The sequence below is a fragment of the Anomaloglossus baeobatrachus genome, chromosome 6, assembly GCF_048569485.1.
Source record: "Anomaloglossus baeobatrachus isolate aAnoBae1 chromosome 6, aAnoBae1.hap1, whole genome shotgun sequence".
NCBI classification, from domain to species: Eukaryota; Metazoa; Chordata; class Amphibia; order Anura; family Aromobatidae; genus Anomaloglossus; species Anomaloglossus baeobatrachus.
This window is the reverse complement of record NC_134358.1, coordinates 389,864,866-389,886,763: the sequence shown is the minus strand read 5'-3', so window position 1 is coordinate 389,886,763 and position 21,898 is coordinate 389,864,866. Positions and strand designations below refer to the sequence as shown.

General features: G+C 44.0%; 1 protein-coding gene across 4 annotated transcripts in view; it reads right to left on the bottom strand.

Moving 5' to 3' along the window:
* BBS9 (Bardet-Biedl syndrome 9) overlaps positions 1 to 21,898 on the bottom strand; it is a 704,556-nt gene that overhangs the window by 604,921 nt on the left and 77,737 nt on the right. The window lies entirely within an intron of this gene.

The window sequence follows — 21,898 nt, the reverse complement described above, 5'->3', positions numbered from 1 at the left end:
TGATGAGTTACACTTCTTGAAAACTTTTTATAGGATAAATATGTCCCGATTTCTTTTAAGAAATAGTGTTACTTTTTTTGTAGATGATTATGTCCACATATATAAAAGCCTTTCAGCAAAAGCCAAGTATGGTTTCTGTGTGATGGTGTAGATATAAACTTGGGGACAACATAGATCCCAAAGAAGGTGCTTTTCTTCCCGTATAACATATGTTATATTGAAGGATGGTAGATAGATAAGGATCCTGATTTAATATAGATACATATTTATGGAAAATAGCCACAATATCCTTAAAATGCGGACCCCCCAGAAGAAAGCATTCTGCCAAAACGTACGTCGGGGCGTGGCACCACACTCTACAGGAGGTAACACCAATTCTGCTCATTTATCCTTTATTCTTCCCTGTCTTATCTACGTTTTCTACATCCTTATCTTGTCTAATTTGGAGAGTACTCATAAAACATCTCCTCATATATTTGCATTACTACCTAGTCTTATTACTACACTTTATTTATATGTAATTTTTCTCTTTTCTATTGCAGTGCATATATGACAATAAATTGACAATATTTGTTCTATGCAGCACCTAGCATGTGCAATTAATATTATACTGTACTCATTGTATTAGTTTTCTGCATTGGGAGGATAATCTAAGTACATTCACAGTCAGTTTTGTTTTGACTTATTTTTCTTTCTTTTGATTGAATAAATACACCATGCACTATGTAGCGTTGTATATATGAAATGTAGTTGGGAACTATGTAAAAGGGTTAAACATTACATATACTGTTCGCTTCCTACAGTTGTGGTGCTATCTGTTGGTTATAGCACTTTTTAAACTTGTTTTTGTCCTGAATTTTAATTTTTTGTATTATCCAATAAACTTGTATCGATTTTGTATCATCTAGTTCCCATGTGCAATTTTTTTGTATGGGGTGTAATATCTTTATATTGTGGACTGAATTTTGCGGAAGATGTAATGTAACAAATCACGGCTAGTATTTCTAGGCAGATTATTTTCCATTAGTTTATTTCTATCACTCTTAGAAACTATATTATCAGCCCAGTTAATAGACCAGTTAGGATAGCCGCTCTGATTGAATTTGGAAGATATTTTTTGTGATTCTACAATATAAGCAGGGTCAGAGGTACAATTCCTTTTTCCTCTAAATAGTTCTGTAACAGGGATATCATTTATGATATGCGGTGGATGACACGATTCTGCTTTGAGAATGGAAGTGCTATACAAGCTGTTTGTTTATGATACAGTGTAATTCTAACCTTACTTTTACACAATATTAAATCAGAAGCCTTACCTATCTACAAGCCTTCAACATAACCTACGTTATATGGGCAGAAAAGTCCCTCACTTTGGGATCTATGTTATCACCAAGTCTGTATCTATCCCATCACACAGATAGAAACCATACTTGGCTTATAAATGTAGACATAATCAATGTAAATCAAGTAACCATCTACAAAAAAAGTACCATTATTTCTTCCAAGTAAACAGCACATATTTATCCTATAAAAAGTTTCATACATACATTGTGTATATAACACAGTGCTCTATGTAATATACAATATATGGCTGTACTACTGGCCCATTGAAAAAACTCATCAGAAGACATCTTGCTGATGCTTACAATCATACACTTATAAATGCTTACGCAGCGTCTAAACACTTCTCCATCAAGCATAAGGGGAATGTCAACTCTTTCAAATTCGTAGGAATAGAAAAAATACATCAACCCATTAGAGGGGATAGAAAAAGGAAACTAGTAAATCAAGAATCGTACTGGGTGTTTATGCTATACACTAGAGTCTCCACTGGCTTATTCATTAGACAAGATCTTATTCTCCAATATTAATATTATCATGGGTGTTTTCTATGTTTGTATTACATTTAAGTGTATATTTTGCTTTTTTAATGTATAACATTTTAATTGGCTAATGATCATACATGTGACTCATGCATAAGCATAAATAACCTACGTATTTCCTGGACCAGTTAAACCATGATTAAGGTTATAGGTTGAAACGCGTAGGTCTGAAGGGGCACTAGTGGATATGCTGTGTGTTTTTGTTTTTAAATGTTTTTTGAATAAAAGTGAAGCTTTAACACTTTCTCATACTCGCCTGATCATCGCTGGAGATTTCCTCTTTTTTGATTGTATATTATATGTAGTTTATCAGGTAAGGACATTTTTGTGGATTCATTTAAATATTGATATAACCATTTAGCTATGTTGATTGGTGGACATCCGGGTCCAATCGCTCAAATTGATGGCTCATCAATGTTTCACATACAAGTGCTATCTATTTTTTCCACAGAAAGCACCTGTACCTATGACAGTCTATAGGGCTGTAAACATGTCAGATTTTTTCTTTGGACAAAGTGTTCTGACAGCATTTGGATATTTGGATGCCATCTGTGTGCTGTACGTGTTTCCCTGATTAATAGGTGAAGGTGGTGAAAAAAACCGTTCAAACTGACAGCACACTGATAAAAATCTCTGATCAAACTTGGTCTGTTTTTCTCAGTCTGCATATGATGTAATAGGTAGAAGTTCTTAGCTAATGCTGAAGCGAAAAATAAAATTGTGTGGATCTTTTACGGATCAATACACTTCTCTGATTATACATAATCAATGTGTTTCTGCAGCTTAATTTGATAATACATTTGAACATTGTGGTGCCGGGACTGGGGCATAGAAGCACCCATCAGCCCTGGCCCGACATACAGCAGCGTGATGAGGTCAGCCCATTACTGATGTTTTCACATTTCTGCTTGTGCCGGCGCCACATCTGCATCTGAGACGGCTGGCTCTGGTAAGCGCTCCATGGAGGAGCCGAAGATTAAATGTGTAATCACCAGGAGAGGCGGATGAGGATTGGCATTACCGTCAAGGCACAATATGGGGGAGGGGGCACTTTTAAAGGGGGTATAGTATAACTAGAGGCAATGGGGTGGTAGGACTTTATGCAGAGGAGCACTGTGTGGTAAATATTATGGACAGGGACAGTGTGTGGGGATACATTATAGAGTGGGGCTGTGTGGGGAACAACATTAGGTAGAGGCTCAGTGTTTTGCCCATTCAGGTTTAAATGTTCATAATTGCCATACATAATTGCTAATGGCTTTGTAGTGATGTTGAATGTTGTTAGAGCACCATTTAGTGGCAGCTATCTGCAGTATTTATTATTTTCTCTGTAACATGGCCTAATGCATTATGGGAGATACCTAGGCATGCTGGGTAGTGGCCACCATTTTAGGAAAGTAATCATCACAGGGAGATGTGCGTTTGTGTACGTCTGCATTGCTCTTACTTAAAACTCCATTATCCTTGTTAAAGCATATCTGGTAAGAGAACTACTTCGGTCTGTGACATAATAATGTTCAGAACTGTTATTAAGTTGCATAGCAGCCATTACATAGAAAGATTGTGTCTGTTAGGAATTAATGTGTTACATGTGCAGTCTTCATTTTGTAGTGCACTTCTATATACAGTGCCTACAAGTAGTATTCAACCCCCTGCAGATTTAGCAGGTTTACACATTCGGAATTAACTTGGCATTGTGACATTTGGACTGTAGATCAGCTTGGAAGTGTGAAATGCACTGCAGCAAAAAAGAATGTTATTTCTTTTTTTATTTTTTTTTTTTAAATTGTGAAAAGTTTATTCAGAGGGTCATTTATTATTCAACCCCTCAATCCACCAGAATTCTGTTTGGTTCCCCTAAAGTATTAAGAAGTATTTCAGGCACAAAGAACAATGAGCTTCACATGTTTGGATTAATCATCTCTTTTTCCAGCCTTTTCTGACTAATTAAGACCCTCCCCAAACTTGTGAACAGCACTCATACTTGGTCAACATGGGAAAGACAAAGGAGCATTCCAAGGCCATCAGAGACAAGATCGTGGAGGGTCACAAGGCTGGCAAGGGGTACAAAACCCTTTCCAAGGAGTTGGGCCTACCTGTCTCCACTGTTGGGAGCATCATGCGGAAGTGGAAGACTAATGGAACTACTGTTAGCCTTCCACGGCCTGAACAGCCTTTGAAAGTTTCCACCCGTGCCGAGGCCAGGCTTGTCCGAAGAGTCAAGGCTAACCCAAGGACAACAAAGAAGCTCCAGGAAGATCTCATGGCAGTGGGGACATTGGTTTCAGTCAATACCATAAGTAACGTACTCCACCGCAATGGTCTCCGTTCCAGACGAGCCCGTAAGGTACCTTTACTTTCAAAGCGTCATGTCAAGGCTCGTCTACAGTTTGCTCATGATCACTTGGAGGACTCTGCGACAGACTGGTTCAAGGTTCTCTGGTCTGATGAGACCAAGATCGAGATCTTTGGTGCCAACCACACACGTGACGTTTGGAGACTGTATGGCACTGCATACGACCCCAAGAATACCATCCCTACAGTCAAGCATGGTGGTGGCAGCATCATGCTGTGGGGCTGTTTCTCAGCCAAGGGGCCTGGCCATCTAGTCCGCATCCATGGGAAGATGGATAGCATGGCCTACTTGGAGATTTTGGCCAAGAACCTCCGCTCCTCCATCAAGGATCTTAAGATGGGTCATCATTTCATCTTCCAACAAGACAACGACCCAAAGCACACAGCCAAGAAAACCAAGGCCTGGTTCAAGAGGGAAAAAATCAAGGTGTTGCAGTGGCCTAGTCAGTCTCCTGACCTTAACCCAATTGAAAACTTGTGGAAGGAGCTCAAATTAAAGTCCACATGAGACACCCAAAGAACCTAGATAACTTGGAGAAGATCTGCATGGAGGAGTGGGCCAAGATAACTCCAGAGACCTGTGCCAGCCTGATCAGGTCTTATAAAAGACGATTATTAGCTGTAATTGCAAACAAGGGTTATTTCACAAAATATTAAACCTAGTGGTTGAATAATAATTGACCCACACTTTTATGTTGAAAATTTATTAAAATTTAACTGAGCAACATAACTTGTTGGTTTGTAAGATTTATGCATCTGTTAATAAATCCTGCTCTTGTTTGAAGTTTGCAGGCTCTAACTTATTTGCATCTTATCAAACCTGCTAAATCTGCAGGGGGTTGAATACTACTTGTAGGCACTGTATGTAAATGACAAAATTATGTATATTATGTGCTCAGTACTTATCTGTGCTATTTGTATTCCTGTAGTTTTACTGCATTATTAACTGTTGACCAATAAACAAGTTAAGCTGGTGTCACACACAGCGACAACGACAACGACGTCGCTGCTACGTCACCATTTTCTGTGACGTTGCAGCGACGTCCCGTCGCTGTCGCTGTGTGTGACATCCAGCAACGACCTGGCCCCTGCTGTGAGGTCGCCGGTCGTTGCTGAATGTCCAGCTTCATTTTTTGGTCATCACTCTCCCGCTGTGACACACACATCGCTGTGTGTGACAGCGAGAGAGCGACGAAATGAAGCGAGCAGGAGCCGGCACTAGCAGCTGCGGTAAGCTGTAACCAGCGTAAACATCGGGTAACCAAGGGAAGACCTTTCCCTGGTTACCCGATATTTACCTTCGTTACCAGCCTCCGCCCTTGCTGCCAGTGCCGGCTCCTGCTCTGTGCCCATGTGGCTGCAGTACGCATCGGGTAATTAACCCGATGTATACTGTAGCAAGGAGAGCAAGGAGCCAGCGCTAAGCAGTGTGCGCGGCTCCCTGCTCTCTGCACTGTGACATGTAGCTGCAGCACACATCGGGTTAATTAACCCGATGTGTACTGTACCTAGGAGAGCAAGGAGCCAGCGCTAAGCGCGGCTCCTTGCTCTCTGCACACATGTAGCACAGCGACGTTATGATCGCTGCTTCTGCTGTGTTTGACAGCTAAGCAGCGATCATAACAGCGACTTACAAGGTCGCTGTTACGTCACCGAAAATGGTGACGTAACAGCGACGTCGTTGTCGCTGTCGCTTAGTGTGAACCCAGCTTTAGACTACAGAAAACATTCTGCTTTTTATTGGAAACAGAGAAGGTTTATGCTGTCAGATTTATGTTTTTGTCAGATTGCACACTGTGAGAATGTGTATGAAGACAGGACAGTCAGTGTGGTGGGTATTACAGAGAGGCTCAGTGTGGGAGGTTATGTTATGGAGCACTGTGGGGGGAATTATAAAAAGGAGCACTGTGGCAAAGGTTGATATTATGAGAGGGGAACTTTGGGAGGGAGGATATTATGGCAAGGCTGTTTGGGGAGGTCACATTAGGAAATAGGGCACTATGGGGGAAAAGAATATTATAGAGAGGCTCAGGGTGTGAGGTATATTATGAAGAGGGTCAGTATGGGGAGACAGTATGGAGGGGGCAGTGTGGGGGGAATATTATAGAGAAGGGCCATGTGGGGGGGACATTATGGAGAGAGTTACATTATGGAGAGGGGCAGTGTGGGAGGGATATTTCTTGGTGGAAGAACATTGAGGAGTAATTATTTATTCAGGGGCACAGCATGGGAGATATTTATGAGGCAGTATAATGATACTTTTATTTTTAAGGACATCATGTCAGGAAGTACTACTCAAGACGTAGAACAGAGAAGTCTGCAGAGACAAGCTCTTGGCATGGAATCTCATCATCGCGTCTTTATTACATGGAGACAAAAGGGATAGGATTGACTCCAATCAGAGAAATGGGCCCTTAAGCCCAGAAACGCATTGTGTTCTGAGATTCTAATAAAAAAAGTTTTAAATCACCTTGAGCTAGGTCAGTTTTGGAGTTTAGTTGTGAACTATCCAGCAAACAATTAGATACAATCAGAGAAGATGTCACCTATAAAAGGTACCTGGATGTAAATGTTTATTTGTGATACTGACCACATTTCATCAGTACTGTGGTTCCTCTATGTTCCGCAGTCTGATGATGGCTAGTAACAATTCCCAGTATCTCCTTTCCACTATTAATGACTTACTTATGCAGGCGTCACAAGGGACGATAAATCGTTCAATCGCATAAGCGATCGCACCCGCCCCCATTAGTTGCCCGTGGCGCACAAAGTCGTTTACCCCCGCCACACGTACTTACCTGCCGGACGACCTCGCTGTGGGCGGCGAACACCCTCTTCCTGAAGGGGGAGAGACATTCGGCCTCACAACTACGTCACACAGCCGCCGGCCAATAGAAACGGAGGTGCGGAGATGAGCGGGATGTTAACATCCCGCCCACCTCCTTCCTTCCGCATTGCCGACGGGACACAGGTAAGCTGTGTTTGTCGTTCCCGTGGTGTAACACGGAGTGATGTGTGCTGCCACGAACAACCGGAGCACAGAAGGAGGAACGACTTTTTGAAAATGAACGATGTGTCAACGAGCAACGATAAAGTATTTTTGCTCGTTCACAGTCGCTCCGAGGTGTCACACGGTACGATATGTCTGACGATGCCGGATGTGCGTCACTAACAACGTGACCCCGATGACATATCGCCAGATATATCGTACCGTGTGACACCCGCATTAGACTTGTAAGTTCAAGCAATACATATGCGGGGCTGATCTGATATTACATTTAGTTACATAGTTACTTAGGTTGAAAAAAGACCTAGGTCCATCTAGTTCAACCTTCCTCCACCAGTTCTACATTTAGTCACTAAGTCATTTATAACCAACAATGTTTTGTGTACTGAGGAAATCATCCAGCCCTTTTTTAAAAGCTGTTATAGTATCTGCCATTACTACCTCTTGTGGTAGGGCATTCCACAGTCTGACCGCTCTAACTGTAAAGAACCCTTTCCTATTTAGGTGTCGGAATCGCTTTTCTTCCACTCGCAGTGAGTGCCCCCTGGTCCTTAGTATTGTTTTCGGAAGAAATAAGTTATGTGCCAGTCCTTTATATTGACCACACATGTATTTATACATATAAATGAGATCTCCTCTGAGACGTCTTTTTTCTAAGCTAAACATATCTAACTTTTTCAATCTGCCATCATATGGGAGGCCTTCCATTCCTTGTAATAGTCTAGTTGCCCGCCTTTGAACTGACTCTAACTTCTGAATGTCCTTTTTAAAATGTGGAGCCCAAAACTGGATCCCGTATTCCAGATGTGGCCTTACAAGTGATTTATAGAGGGGTAACAATACGTTGGGATCACGGGATCTAATCTCTCTTTTTATACACCCTAGAATCTTGTTTGCTTTAGCAGCTGCTGCCTGACATTGAGTGCTGCTGCTCAGCTTATTTGTAATGAGAATACCCAAGTCCTTCTCCTGTTCTGTAGTCCCGAGTTTACTTCCATTTAATGTATACGCAGCTATAGGATTACTCCGTCCTAGGTGCATTACTTTACATTAATCAACATTAAATCTCATTTGCCAAGTATCTGCCCATTCTGACATCTTATCCAGATCTTTTTGTAATATTGTACTATCCAGGTCAGTTTTTAATATCCTACATAGTTTGGTGTCATCGGCAAAGACTGACACTGTACTATCAATCCCATCCACAAGGTCATTAATATAGAGAGTAAAAAGAATTGGTCCTAGCACAGATCCCTGCGGCACCCCACTGCTGACTATAGCCCATTTAGAGAATGTAGCATTTATGACTACTCTTTGTTTCCTATCTTTTAGCCAATTCCTTACCCAGTTGCATATTGTGTCCCCTAGTCCTTGCTTCTGGAGCTTTAGTATAAGGCTATTATGTGGTACAGTATCAAATGCCTTTGCAAAGTCCAAATAAATCACATCAGCTGCATTACCAATATCCAGGTTTGCACTTACCCCCTCATAGAACCCCAACAGGTTGGTTAGACACGACTTATCTTTCATGAATCCATGCTGTTTGTCAGTTATCATATTATTTTCTGCAATATATTTTTGCATGTCATCCCTTAAAATGCCCTCAAAAACTTTGCATACTACTGATGTCAGACTTACTGGACGGTAGTTGCCTGGATCTACCCTCTTACCTTTCTTAAATATCGGTACCACATCAGCAATCCTCCAATCCTGAGGCACCAACCCTGTTACAAGTGAGTCTAAAAAGATGAGATACAGCGGTCTGTCGATTACGGAGCTCAATTCCCTCAATATTCGTGGATGAATGCCATCTGGCCCTGGGGATTTGTCAATGTTTAATTTACTCAGACGTAGGCGTACTTCATCTTGTGTTAAATTAATTATATCAGGTGGTGGACTTTGATTTTTCACTTGTTGAATGATCCCTGGTACAGTCAGTTCCTTGGTGAATACAGATGAGAAATGCCTATTTAATATCTCAGTTTTTTGTTTGTCCTCTATAACTAACTTGTTATTATATTTTAAGGGTCCGATACTATCCTTTGTTTTCCTTTTGGCATTAATGTATTTATAAAAGATTTTGGGATTTATTTTAATGTCATTGGCGATTTTTGTTTCAGTAGCTAGTTTTGCTTGTTTGATTTCTTTTTTGCATTGCCTATTGATATCTTTATACTCCTGCAATGCTATTTCTGTATTCTCAGCCTTTAAGATGTTAAACGCCCTTTGTTTTTGTTTTATTATACTTTGTACAGTCTTATTTATCCATAGTGGTTTCTTTTTATTCCTGGACATTTTATTACCAGAGGGTATAAGTTTTTTACAGGACTCTAGCATTTGATCATTGCAATATGCTTGGTACTATATACATGTACCGACGATGGTTCTGGCGCTGCATTCATGTACCGACGATGGTTCTGGCTCTGCATTCATGTACTTACGGTGATTCTGGCCCTGCATTCATTTACTCATGGTGGATCTGAAGCTGCATTCATGCACTAACGGTGGTTATGATGCTGCATTAATGTACTGACGGTGGTTATGGTGCTGCATTGATGCACTAATGGTGGTTATGATGCTGCATTAATGTATTGACGGTGGTTATGGTGCTGCATTCTGGTACTGATGGTGGTTTTGGTACTACATTGCTGTACTGACAGTGGTTCTGGCACTGCATTCATGTACTGATGGTGGTCCTGATGCTGCATTCATGTACTGAGAGTAGTTCTGGTGCAGCATTCCTGTACAGATGGTGGTCTGCCGCCGTACTCATGTACTGATGGAGGTTCTGCTCTTCTACACAGGTAGCAATCCATAACATGCTTCATGGCTATGTTAAAACTGAATCTCAAATCTCTAAGTTTTGAGCATTTTTATGAGTTGGATTTGGTGAGTTTCTGCTCCAAAAACTCAGTTTAAGTTAGCGTGTGTTCATAATGATTATCAGGGAGCAGAAATTATCCAAATCCTCCTCAAACACTTAAAACTTGGTTCTGGTGATATATTAGTGTACTGATGGTGGTTTTTATGATGTATTCATGCAAAAACCCCTTTAAAATTTTTGGCAGCTCTTAGGATTGGTCCAATGTGGCCTTTGGACTAAACAAGGTTGTGCACCCATGTGAAAATGTATAAATCAGTTGGGGAAAAACATCTGTTCCCCTATATAAAATTAGAGAGATAGAGAGCGATTCATTAAGACAGGCATAGCACATGGCAGTCTTAATTAAATGTGCACTGGAGTATACTGACCTGATTCATTAAGCAGCATGCACCACTTAATCAATCAGGGGTATCTGATGCGCAGTTTCCAGAAAGGTATGGCAGCTGGGGGCTGGTGTACATTTCTAGAGTAAGATACGTCCCTTTAGTGGTGTAACTTATGATGACTTTGATGGGCGGGCATGAAATTCAGCTTCATCTTCAGATATTTAGCAAAGACCTGACAGTTTTGTTGCAAAGTTGACATATATATGAAACTGTTTAGAATTCCCTCCACCTTTACTAAAGCTATAGTTACAGCTGCTAAAAACAGCCCCAATGCATAATGCTTACCTCCACCATCCTTTACTTGAGTATAGGGTTTGGTCATGTGCAGTGCCAGTTTTTCACCAAACATAACATTTGGAATTCTGGCAAAATTCAATCTTGGTCTCTTCAGACCATAAGACAATTTTCTACATGCTTTTAGCAGACTTGATGTAGTTTTTGTTTGTTTTTCTTTGTAAACATAAAATAAAAAAAAGGACTTTCTCTTGCCCCTCTGCCAAAGAGGCCAGACATATGAACATACAGAAGATTGTTATCAATATATCAATATTGTTGCGCCAAATTTATGATGGCTATATTTAGAGTACTCCATGGTATATCAGATGCTTTGAAAATGTTTTGTTCCCTTCTCTTGCCTGATAACTTTCAACAAAGAGATCCCTTTGCTGTGTTCTAAGCTGTTTACAGATCAAGGCTTTAGTTGTAAAATGCAACTAAGAAAATGTCAGGAAAATCCTACTAGAATAGCTAAACTTTATATGAGGGGAAATCAGAATCGCTTTAAATTACGGTAGCTGTGTACTGACTGCCATTTGACACGGGTTTTAAATGTGATTTGTTAATTCTCACTCCAACCATATCCTCTATTTTAAGAGGGTGTTCACACTTTTCAAATGCATTATTTTAGTTTTGTTATTTTTATGTTCCACCTCAAAATGATTTAAGTTGTTTTCTCAATGGATTTGTACAGATTACGGGTGACAACAAAGGTGGAAAAAGTCCTATTATTATTCTGCAGTTTTGGACTAAAGGGGGCTTTACATGCAACAACATCGCTAACGAGAAGTCGTTGGGGTCACGGAAGTCGTGACTCACATTCGGCCTCGTTAGCGACGTCATTGTGTGTAACACGTACGATCGACCGCTAACGATGTAAAATACTCACCAAATCGTTGAACGTTGACACGTTGTCCATTTCCCAAATATCGATCCTTGTTCTGGACGCAGGTTGTTCGTCGTTCCTGAGGCAGCACACATCGCTACGTGTGACACCCCAGGAATGACGAACAACACCGTACCTGCATCCTCTGACAACGAGGTGGGCGTGACTTTCCTGCGGCTGCTCTCCGCCCCTCCGCTTCAATTGGACGCCTGCCTTGTGACGTCGCTGTGAGGCCGCACAAACCGCCTCCTTAGAAAAAAGGCTGTTCGCCGGCCACAGAGGTGTCGTTAGGAAGGTAAGTATGTGTGACGGGTAGCAGCGAGTTTGTCCGCCACGAGCAACGATTTGCCCGTGAGGCACAAACGACGGGGGCGGGTGCGAACGCTAGCGATGTCACAACGTGTAAAGCCCCCTTTAGTCTTCTTCCCAGTTAACCCTTTTCAAAGTAGCTGAGTGTTAAGGGCTCACTTACCAAGAAGGATTCTCTAAGCCACCCGAGTGAGTAACAATGACCAGTGGCGATGGTGCAGTGTAGCAGGTCTTGAAGTACAAAATGTGGATCAATAAGGCTTAGAACAGCTAGCAAAGCTAGATGGCAAACAAGAGGAGTAGATAGCATAGATGAAGCAGAGCCCAGTTTGATGATACACCTTGGGAACAGATGACTGTACAGGAAACTGGTATCTTCCTGCAGAGATGTAGTTAATAGGAATTCAGTCCGGTATCTTCTAGAAGGGAACATGGTTAACAGCAATGCTGGATGATAACTAAGACTTGAAGCAAGAAAATGGTTTACTGCAGGACAGCAGTGTTTTATAGGCAAACGGGAAATTAGCATGAGTAGAAGTGTTACCTTGATTGCAGAGGGCAGGTGTGAACAGTACCAAGCTTTTCATTACGTACAGAGCAACTGTTTAAAAAAAAAAGGAACATGAAAAAGCTGGAAAGTAAATGGTGCTCAAATAAAGCTAGTAACAAAACACATACATTTGAAGCCGAGGTGTACATAAAAAGTGGGGAGCTCCAGTGCAAAGAAAATAACAGTGAGTCACACTGGCTTCATCTTTCAGGGAGGAGGAGTTGGAGAAGCAGAAAATGGAAAAAAAAATATGCAGGTACATGTACTGTAAATGGACATTTTTTGCACATCGTGGTCTTCAAAAAGTTGGCAATTATTATAGGGACCTGTCCTCTGAGACCCCCATGACCTTCCACTGTTGAAGTTAATGGGGAAATACCTGCGGTCACTGTACAGCAAGACGAATGGGAGCCATGCTGTGCAGCATAAACTTTGAGGATCAGTGGAGGTCCCAAAAAAGTTGGGTGCTATTTCATTACATTTATGTACTACTAGAAGGTGGCCCGATTCTAACGCATCGGGTATTCTAGAATTTATTGTGTAGTTAATGTATGTTTTTTGTTATATATATAGATGTTGTTGTGTGTAGTTGCCAAGTGTTTGTGTAGGGAGCTGTAAATGTTCTGGGTGTTGTCTGGGTGTGGGGGGTGTGAGAGCGGTGTTGTTTGTGTTGCGTTGTATGTGGAGCGTTGTGTGTCTGCAGCGTTCTGTGTGTGTGGTGCTGTGTGTTGCGTGGTTTGTGTGGGTGTGGAGTGCGTGTGTGTGTTTTGGGGAGGTATGTTTTGTGCAGTGTGTGTGTTGCGCGGTATGTGCGTATATTTGTGTATGCCGCGGTGTTTGTGTGTTGGGTGTTGTGTGTGTGTGGGTGTCTGTGTAGGGCGGTGTTTGTGGTTCCCAGTGTGTGTTGTGTGTTGTGCGGTGTGCGTGTGGCGCTGTGTGTGTGTTTTGGGGGGAGGTGTGCACCCCCATCGTGCTCCATCCCCCATGCTGCGCACCCCCCATCATGCTCCATCCCCCATGCTGCGCACCCCCCATTGTGCTCCATCCCCCATGCTGCGCACTCCCCATCGTGTTTCATCCCCCATGCTGCGCACCCCCCATCGTGCTCCATCCCCCATGCTGTGCGCACCCCCCATCGTGCTCCATCCCCCCATGCTGCGCACCCCCCATCGTGCTCCATCCCCCATGCTGCGCACCCCCCATCGTGCTACCTTTCCCATGCTGCGCACCCCCCATCGTGCTCCATCCCCCATCGTGCTCCATTCCCCATGCTGCTCACTCCCATTGTGCTCCATCCCCCATGCTGCTCACTCCCATCGTGCTCCATCCCCCATGCTGCAAACTCCCATCGTGCTCCATCCCCCATGCTGCGCACTCCCCATCGTGCTCCATCCCCCATGCTGCGCACCCCCAATCATGCTCCATCCCCCATGCTGCGCACCCCCAATCATGCTCCATCCCCCATGCAGCGCACCCCCCATCGTGCTCCATCCCCCATGCAGCGCACCCCCCATCGTGCTCCATCCCCCATGCTGCGCACCCCCCATCGTGCTCCATCCCCCATGCTGCGCACCCCCCATCGTGCTCCATCCCCCATGCTGCGCACCCCCCATCGTGCTCCATCCCCCATGCTGCGCATTCCCCATCGTGCTCCATCCCCCATGCTGCGCACCCCCCATCGGGCTCCATCCCCCATGCTGCGCACTCCCCATCGTGCTCCACAGTCACACATCAGACAGTATACACGCACACATCTGATCCCATACACTCACACCCCACTTCTTCCTGTGCCCTCCGGTGGGCGGTCCCAGCAGCTGTGCTACACGCCGTGCTCCTCTGCCGACACTCACAGATCCAATCGCATACACTCTCACATCAGAACACACATCCGATCGCATAGACGCACACATCCGATCGCATACACGCACACATCCGATCGCATACACGCACAAACACATTGACGATATCGCACATACGCGCTCACACACTCACAACATCCGGAGATACCACATGCTTCCGGCCATGTGATCCTCCGGCAGGTCCTGGAAAGTCACTGCACGCACAGTATCGCCGCCGAGAAGTAAGCGATATCACTGGATGTTGTGAGTGTGTGGATGCGATCTGATGTGTGTGAGAGTGATTGAGTGTCATCTGATGCGTGTGTGTCTGTTCTTATGTGTGTGCGTGTGTGTGTGTTCTGCCGCTGCAGGACCTTGATGCGCTCACCTGCTCCCGGTCGGCGTCTGGTGAGTATGACTGCGGGGTCTTCTTTCTTCTGTCTTCTCTCTTCTGGGGGTGCCCGCTGCCTATAATGAAGTGTCTTGCAGTGTCTTTAACTCTTTCACCGCTGCATGACACTTCATTATTGACCGCAGCGTATGCCGGCTCCCTACACGTGTGCCGGGAGCCGGTGTTCGCTGGTAACCATGATACACATCGGGTAACTAAGGGAAGCGCTTCCTATAGTTACGCAATGTGTATCATGGTTACCAGCGTACACCGGCTCCGTCACGATCCCAGCATCGCAAGGTTATGTCCGCCGGGGGCGGGGCCGAGTGTGCCAACGTGTGGCGGGGGCGAGCGGGTGAGGCGTCAGCGTATGCCGGCTCCCTGCACATGTGTACCGGGAGCCGGTGTACGCTGGAGCGGGCGATGCTTGCGGAGGGCCGGGTGCCGGCTCCCTGCACATGTGTACCGGGAGCCGGTGTACGCTGGAGCGGGCCTGAGCGGGCGAGGCGTCAGCGTATGCCGGCTCCCTGCACATGTGTACCGGGAGCCGCTGTACGCTGGAGCGGGCGATGAGTGCGGAGGGCCGGAACGAGCGGCTAATCCATGCGGGGGGCGGGGGCAGGCCGAGGTGAGTGGCCAATCCGTGTGGGGGGGGGCCAGGCCGAGCCCAGCGGCCAATCCGACAGTTGTCACGCTAACGACACTGTCACGGTGACACTGTCACGGTGACACAATTTTGGAGCAAGACAGACAGACAGACAGAATAAGGCAATTATATATATAGATTATCATCTATCAATATTTCAGAAGTTTCTAAATGGAATAGGTAACAAAAGCTATTAAAAACTATATTCCACGTCACACACAGCATACAGCATAATGGTCAGGTCTAAGCTAATGTACTTGTTAAGGAAAACTTAAGTAGTAGTTTCCTTGGGGAAAAGAACATTTAAGCGCTGGCCAACTCTGATTTATTTCTGTACTCTTTTATTATAGGCTATAAGAAAGTCCTCCGCAAAGAGACAGGGTGTTTCCCCGTAGTCTAAATATATTAATCTTTTAGCAGCCAGAAGTGGTGAACATTCGAGACACAGGAAGCATTATACCTGGAGCAGTAAAAGAGAGTATCTTCATACAGATGCCAGCTCAAAAGAGGAAACGTCATTCAAAAATACGGGGAATCGCTTTATATGCCAGTGGTTTGAACTGACACAACTACTATAGTGAGAGGTTTTTACAACAAATCATTTTATTCTGTAACCAAATATATAACACGGATCAATAGTATTAAAATATGTCAAGTATAGTATATAGTGCAATTATAAGCTTACAGAATGCGAATTATCATAAAGAATTGGGCCCAAAAAGTGCATCTAAAGCCATTATATCAATGGCATTAACTTAGGTTATCACTGGCCATGAGGCTTATGCACAGGAAAGAAAATCACTGGGAAGTCCTCATGCACTAAAGAGTGCTTTACATGCTGCGACATCGCTAACGATATATCGTCGGGGTCAGGGTGTTTGTGGCGCACATCCGGCACCATTAGCGACATCGCAGCGTGTGACAGCTAGGAGCGACGATCAACGATCGCAAAAACGTCAAAAATCGTTGATCGTTGACACGTCGCTCCTTTTCATAATATCGTTGGTGGTGCATGCCTATAGTTGTTCGTCGTTCCTGCGGCATCACACATCGCTATGTGTGACACCGCAGGAACGACGAACATCTCCTTACCTGCGTCCACCGGCAATGAGAAAGGAAGGAGGTGGGCGGCATGTTCCGGCCGCTCATCTCTGCCCCTCCTCTGCTATTGGGCGGCCGCTTAGTGACGCCGCTATGACGCCAAACGAACCGCCCCCATAAAGGAGAGATTGTTCAGAGACTCCAGTGACGTCGCTAAGCAGGTATGTGCGTGTGACACTGCCGTAGAGCTATTGTTCGCTATGGCAGCGATCACCCCCATGACGAAACAGCGACGTGGGCGGGTGCTATCCACGCACGACATCGCTAGTTATCGTTGGCGATGTCACAGCATGTAAAGCACCCTTAAGGCTAGGGCTACATGGTGACATTGTAAATCGCAACATAATGAGCGTGAATATGGGCTCTTCGTGAAGCACAAGCTGCCTTGATCTCGACAGAAAATGATGTTTGGATTTTTATAGCGACTTGCGTATTGAGGTAAATAAATGAGGTATATAGAGAAGGTCAGTATTCACAGAACACATATACAATTAAAATGATTCTTTATTAGATATAAATTAAAAGAAAAAATACTAAAAATAAAAAAATCCAAATGCTTAATGAACAATTATTCCTCATTACTTCAATGAAAGAACCATATAATCTGTCTAAGGAGAAAAGTGATAAGACCATATAAGCTACCCTACCTGTTCATGGTAGTTGGCACCCTATGAGATGCAAAAGGCGCCTCCGATCAACGAAGACTGACCCTAGTAATCCCTGGGTGGCCCAACAGTCTGACACTAAGTACATACAGTCAAAAATTAAAGAAAAAGCAGGTACAGATAAAAATAAGTAGACCCACTGGCGAATTATAATGCAGATATGGAATTATCCAAGGGTCATACAACAGGTATATTGCTCCACAAGCAGACAAAACATTGTAAGCAAATCTAACCCGCTTAAGTCGGGTGTTTGTACAGGTAAACTTAACCTTTATATGCAAATCCTATTCTCAGCAAATCATGTACAGTAGTATCTGACATTGTGATTAATATCAGTTTTCTTTTTAGGACTCTTCCACATTGCGTTTTGTCCCACATTCAGTGGTTCCTTTAGGGCTTACATCTGAATCCCCTGCAAAACACAGGATTCAGATGTATGCGCTGACAGGGCCATTGTCTATAATGGTGCAGATAGAGTTACCGTGTGCTCTGTCGTGCACCATTTTCGGGCTTATACAATGACTAGAGGCGGACACCCAGATGTAGTAGACTGCGTTTGGGTGTCCGCTTCCAGTATGCATATACAGTGGAACCTCGCTTAACGAGTAACCCACTTAACGAGAATTTCACTTAACAAGCAAAGCTTTCTGTAAATTTGTAACTCGGTTTACGAGAAAGCTTTGCATTACGAGCAAAATACTCACCGTACACACTTCCGGTTCCGTACATTCACCACGCTCTGACCCGCTCTTGCAGTCCACACAAACAAACACGCACGCACACACATACAGTATTATGCTCACCTTACCTTCCGTTCCATCGCCGGCCTCATGGTTCTTATAGTTCGCCGGTACATCACGACGAGGGAGGAATCCTCGCGGCGAACTACAAGACCCAGGAGACCAGCGATGGAACGGAAGGTAAGGTGAGCATAATATGTGTAACTTCCGTTCCATCGCCGGCTTCCTGGGTCCTGAAGTTCGCCGCTCCAGGATGTGTATCCGCAAGCATCGCGACGAGGCAGGAACTTCCCCTGTCAGCCACTACTCAAAGGCAGCGCGCTGACCAATCAGAGGCAAGCGGCTCCTGCCTTTGACGTCAGCGCTCTGGGTGAGGAAGGTCCTCCCTCGTCGTGATGGTTACCCGATAGACAGCCCGTACTAGCAAACGGCAAGATCCAGGAGACCGGCGATGGAACGGAAGGTAAGGTGAGCATAATATGTGCGTGTTTGTGTGTGTGTGTTTGTGCGTGTTTGTATGTATTTGTAGGTGTTTGTGTGTGTTTGTGCATGTGTGGAATGGCACAATAGGGGACCAGGATGGGACATTTAACAAGTTGTGGAACGAATTGTCTGCATTGCAATGATTTCCTATGGGAAATCTTGCTTTGCTGAACGAGTAACTTGGTTAACAAGCACACTCCCAGAACGGATTGTTCTCGTTAACCAAGGTTCCACTGTAACCCCGAAAATGGTGCATGACAGAGCATGTGGTGACTACATCTACACCATTATAGTCAATGGCGCCGACAGTGCATACGTCCGAATCCTGTTTTGTAGGGGGTTTAGATGTAAGCCCCAAAGGGACCACTGAACGTACGACAAAACGCTATGTGAAAGGGCCCTATGGCAGAATCACGCTAAAGAAATTTAAGCCAAATCACTCAAAGAAAAATCACTCTGAAAAAGTTGAAAAAATCATTCGAAGCGTTTCACCTTCAGCTTTAGAGATTCTTCAGGAGTGAACACAGTGGTAAATTTTAAACTTCTAAAAATAGAGATCAAAGTACTTAGCTTCCAATGTGGAAATGTATGTCACTTGCTTCAGTACATATTATAACATTGAATTAGTATTCAAATAGGTATACAGGTTTACAGATCAGAATGTCCCCTGCAGTAAGGTATCCCCAGGAATAGAAGGTTCTTACAGTTATAATTACTGGTCTTCTTTTTTAAGAATAGTCATCTAGTGACTAGACATAACATGGCCACTATAGGACATCTGCACGGTAGCCATCTGTCTCATTGTACTTTTATTTCACTATACAGGTACAGAGGTAGATGCCGTTTGCTACTGCTCAGCATACGATGACACGAGGTGGCAATAAACATGGACTTCTATATGTAGCCCAATGTGACTTAATACAATTCCATACCTCCCAACTTTTGAAGAAAGGAAAGAGGGACAAACTGTGCAGCACGTTGCGGCAAATGTTGACCATGACCCTAGTCACACCCATTTTGCAGTAAGGATCATTCAGCAGATGCCTCGAACTATTCATTCATAGTCATAGCAGCCAGAATTTTCTTATATTTATGTGTGTCACTATATGACATGATGCTTATTTGTGTCTATAAAGCCGTGTTCACACATTGCATAAATAATGTGTTTTTTGTTTCTGCCGCTGTCTGCACCAAACTACACGGCCTCAGCGATACATTTTTGTGAACACGGCCTTAGCGATACATTTTTTATGGGTTTTAATAAAAAAAAATAATAAATTGCACCATGTTTTACGCTATCTACCGACCCCCATAAATCATCTGATTGCTGTGTTGCTCGGGTCGTTACGATTACAGGGACACTAAATATGTCCATGTTATTTACTGATTTGTGATATTTATTATTTCATTAAAAAAAAAGCCCAACAAAATTACATTATTCTATTTTTTTTATTATAATTAGTAATTTTATTAGAAGAAGAAAAAAAAAACTTTTTTCCTGTCCCTCTAGAACACAGGACACAGAGATGCTGCTCTGTACAATTGAGCACTATGTCCTGTGTAATCTGCTGTGTAAGAGGCTGCATTGTAGGTTCATCTGTATAAAATCCTCCCTCTGACATCATCATTCCTTGCGGCGCAACAGCTAGGACAGCTAAAGACTACTGGACACATGTTTGAAAGTTGCTGGTTTGAATCCAACGGGGAGGAAATAAAGAAAAAAAATATATATATACTGTATATTTGTATAATTTCTTTATAGTAGTTTCATGGGAACAAATGAATCTGACTCTTTCCTTCACCTACAAAGAGATGTAGTATCTATCTATTTATATCTATTCCTCTATCTATTATTTATCCATCTATCTATTTTTCTATATCTATGTATTATGAATAAATATCAATCTATCTATCTCTATCTATTATGTATAAATATTTATCTATCTACCCATTATCTATCATGTATCTATTAGAGCTGTGCGGACTTGCAAAAAAACGGGACTGGGGGGGCCCCTGCTCATTTTTTTAAAAAATCCGGATATAAGGAGGGCTTTACACGTTGCGACATCGCTAGCGATTATTAGCGATGTCGCATGCGATAGCACCACCCCTGTCGGTGGCACGATACGTGGTGATCGCTGCCGTAGCGAATATTATCGCTACGGCAGAGTCATATGCACATACCTGTGCAGCGACGTCGCTGTGACCGGCGAACCACCTCCTTCCTAAGGGGGCGGTTCGTTCAGCGTCACAGCGACGTCACACCAGTGTCACTGAACCGCCGCCCAACAGAAAAGGAGGGGAGGAGATGAGCAGCCGGAACATCCCGCCCACCTCCTTTTCCGGTGGACGGAGGTAAGGAGATGTTTGTCGTTCCAGCGGCGTCACACATAGCGATGGATGTGTGCTGCCGCAGGAACGACAAACAACAACGTACCTGCAGCAGCACCGATATTATGGAAATGAATGACGTGTCAACGAACAATGATATTGCACGTTTTGCATTCGTTGATTGTCACTCATTTGTTTCACACACTGCGATGTCACGACCGGTGCCGGATGTGCGTCACTAACGACGTGACCCTGACGATATATCGGCAGCAATGTAAAGTACCCCTAAGTCTATGGGAACCAAAATCCGGCGATTAAATATGTTGGTGGAAGTGATAGGGGGATAGGAGCGCGTGCTTCATGAAGCAGGTCGCTCAGGATGAGCCGAGCCGGCGATGTGTACTCCTCTGTTCAGCCTGAGCGGCCTGCTTCATGAAGCAGGCAGCTCAGGATGAGCCGCGCGGCAATGTTTCCTCCTCTGCTCAGCATGGGCCTCCCGGTGCATGAATTGTGCACCGAGAGGCCCAGGATGAGTCGCGCCGGCAATGTTTCCCTCTCTACTCAGTCTGCGCATCCCGATTCATGGATTGTGCACAGGGAGGCCCAGGATGAGCCGCGCAGGCAATGTTTCCTCTTCTGCTCGTCTGACCTGCAGACAGCATCTGTGAGCGGAAGCAGTCAGACGCTGTCACAAAGGCTGGGGACATGTCTGACTGCACCAAGCACAGTCCTCTCAATTTTGGAACCCCTGTAATTTTAGATGTCCAATAAAAATTTGATGTTTTAATATTCCTGATTTTTTGGTGCTGGGCCCACTTTTTTTCTTTTACTTTCCTCACCAATCACAGACACCAGGCCATCCAGTGGGCAGCAAAAGCCGTGCATATGAAATGAGCAGCACAGGGAGCCCGGAGAAGCAGCGTACAGTATTTTTCCTTCATTTTTTAATTTTTTCGAGTGCTAGATCCGGATGAAACACCGGGAATCCCGTGCAAATTTGAAACCGCGCGGATCCGGACTTTTACAGTATAGGGTCGCCCAGCCCTAGTATCTACTATCTATCTAGCTATCTATTATTTCTCTATCAGTCTTTATTATCAATCTATCAATCTATCTATTATCTATCAAATCAAATAAGCTTTATTGGCAGGACCAAATACACATTAG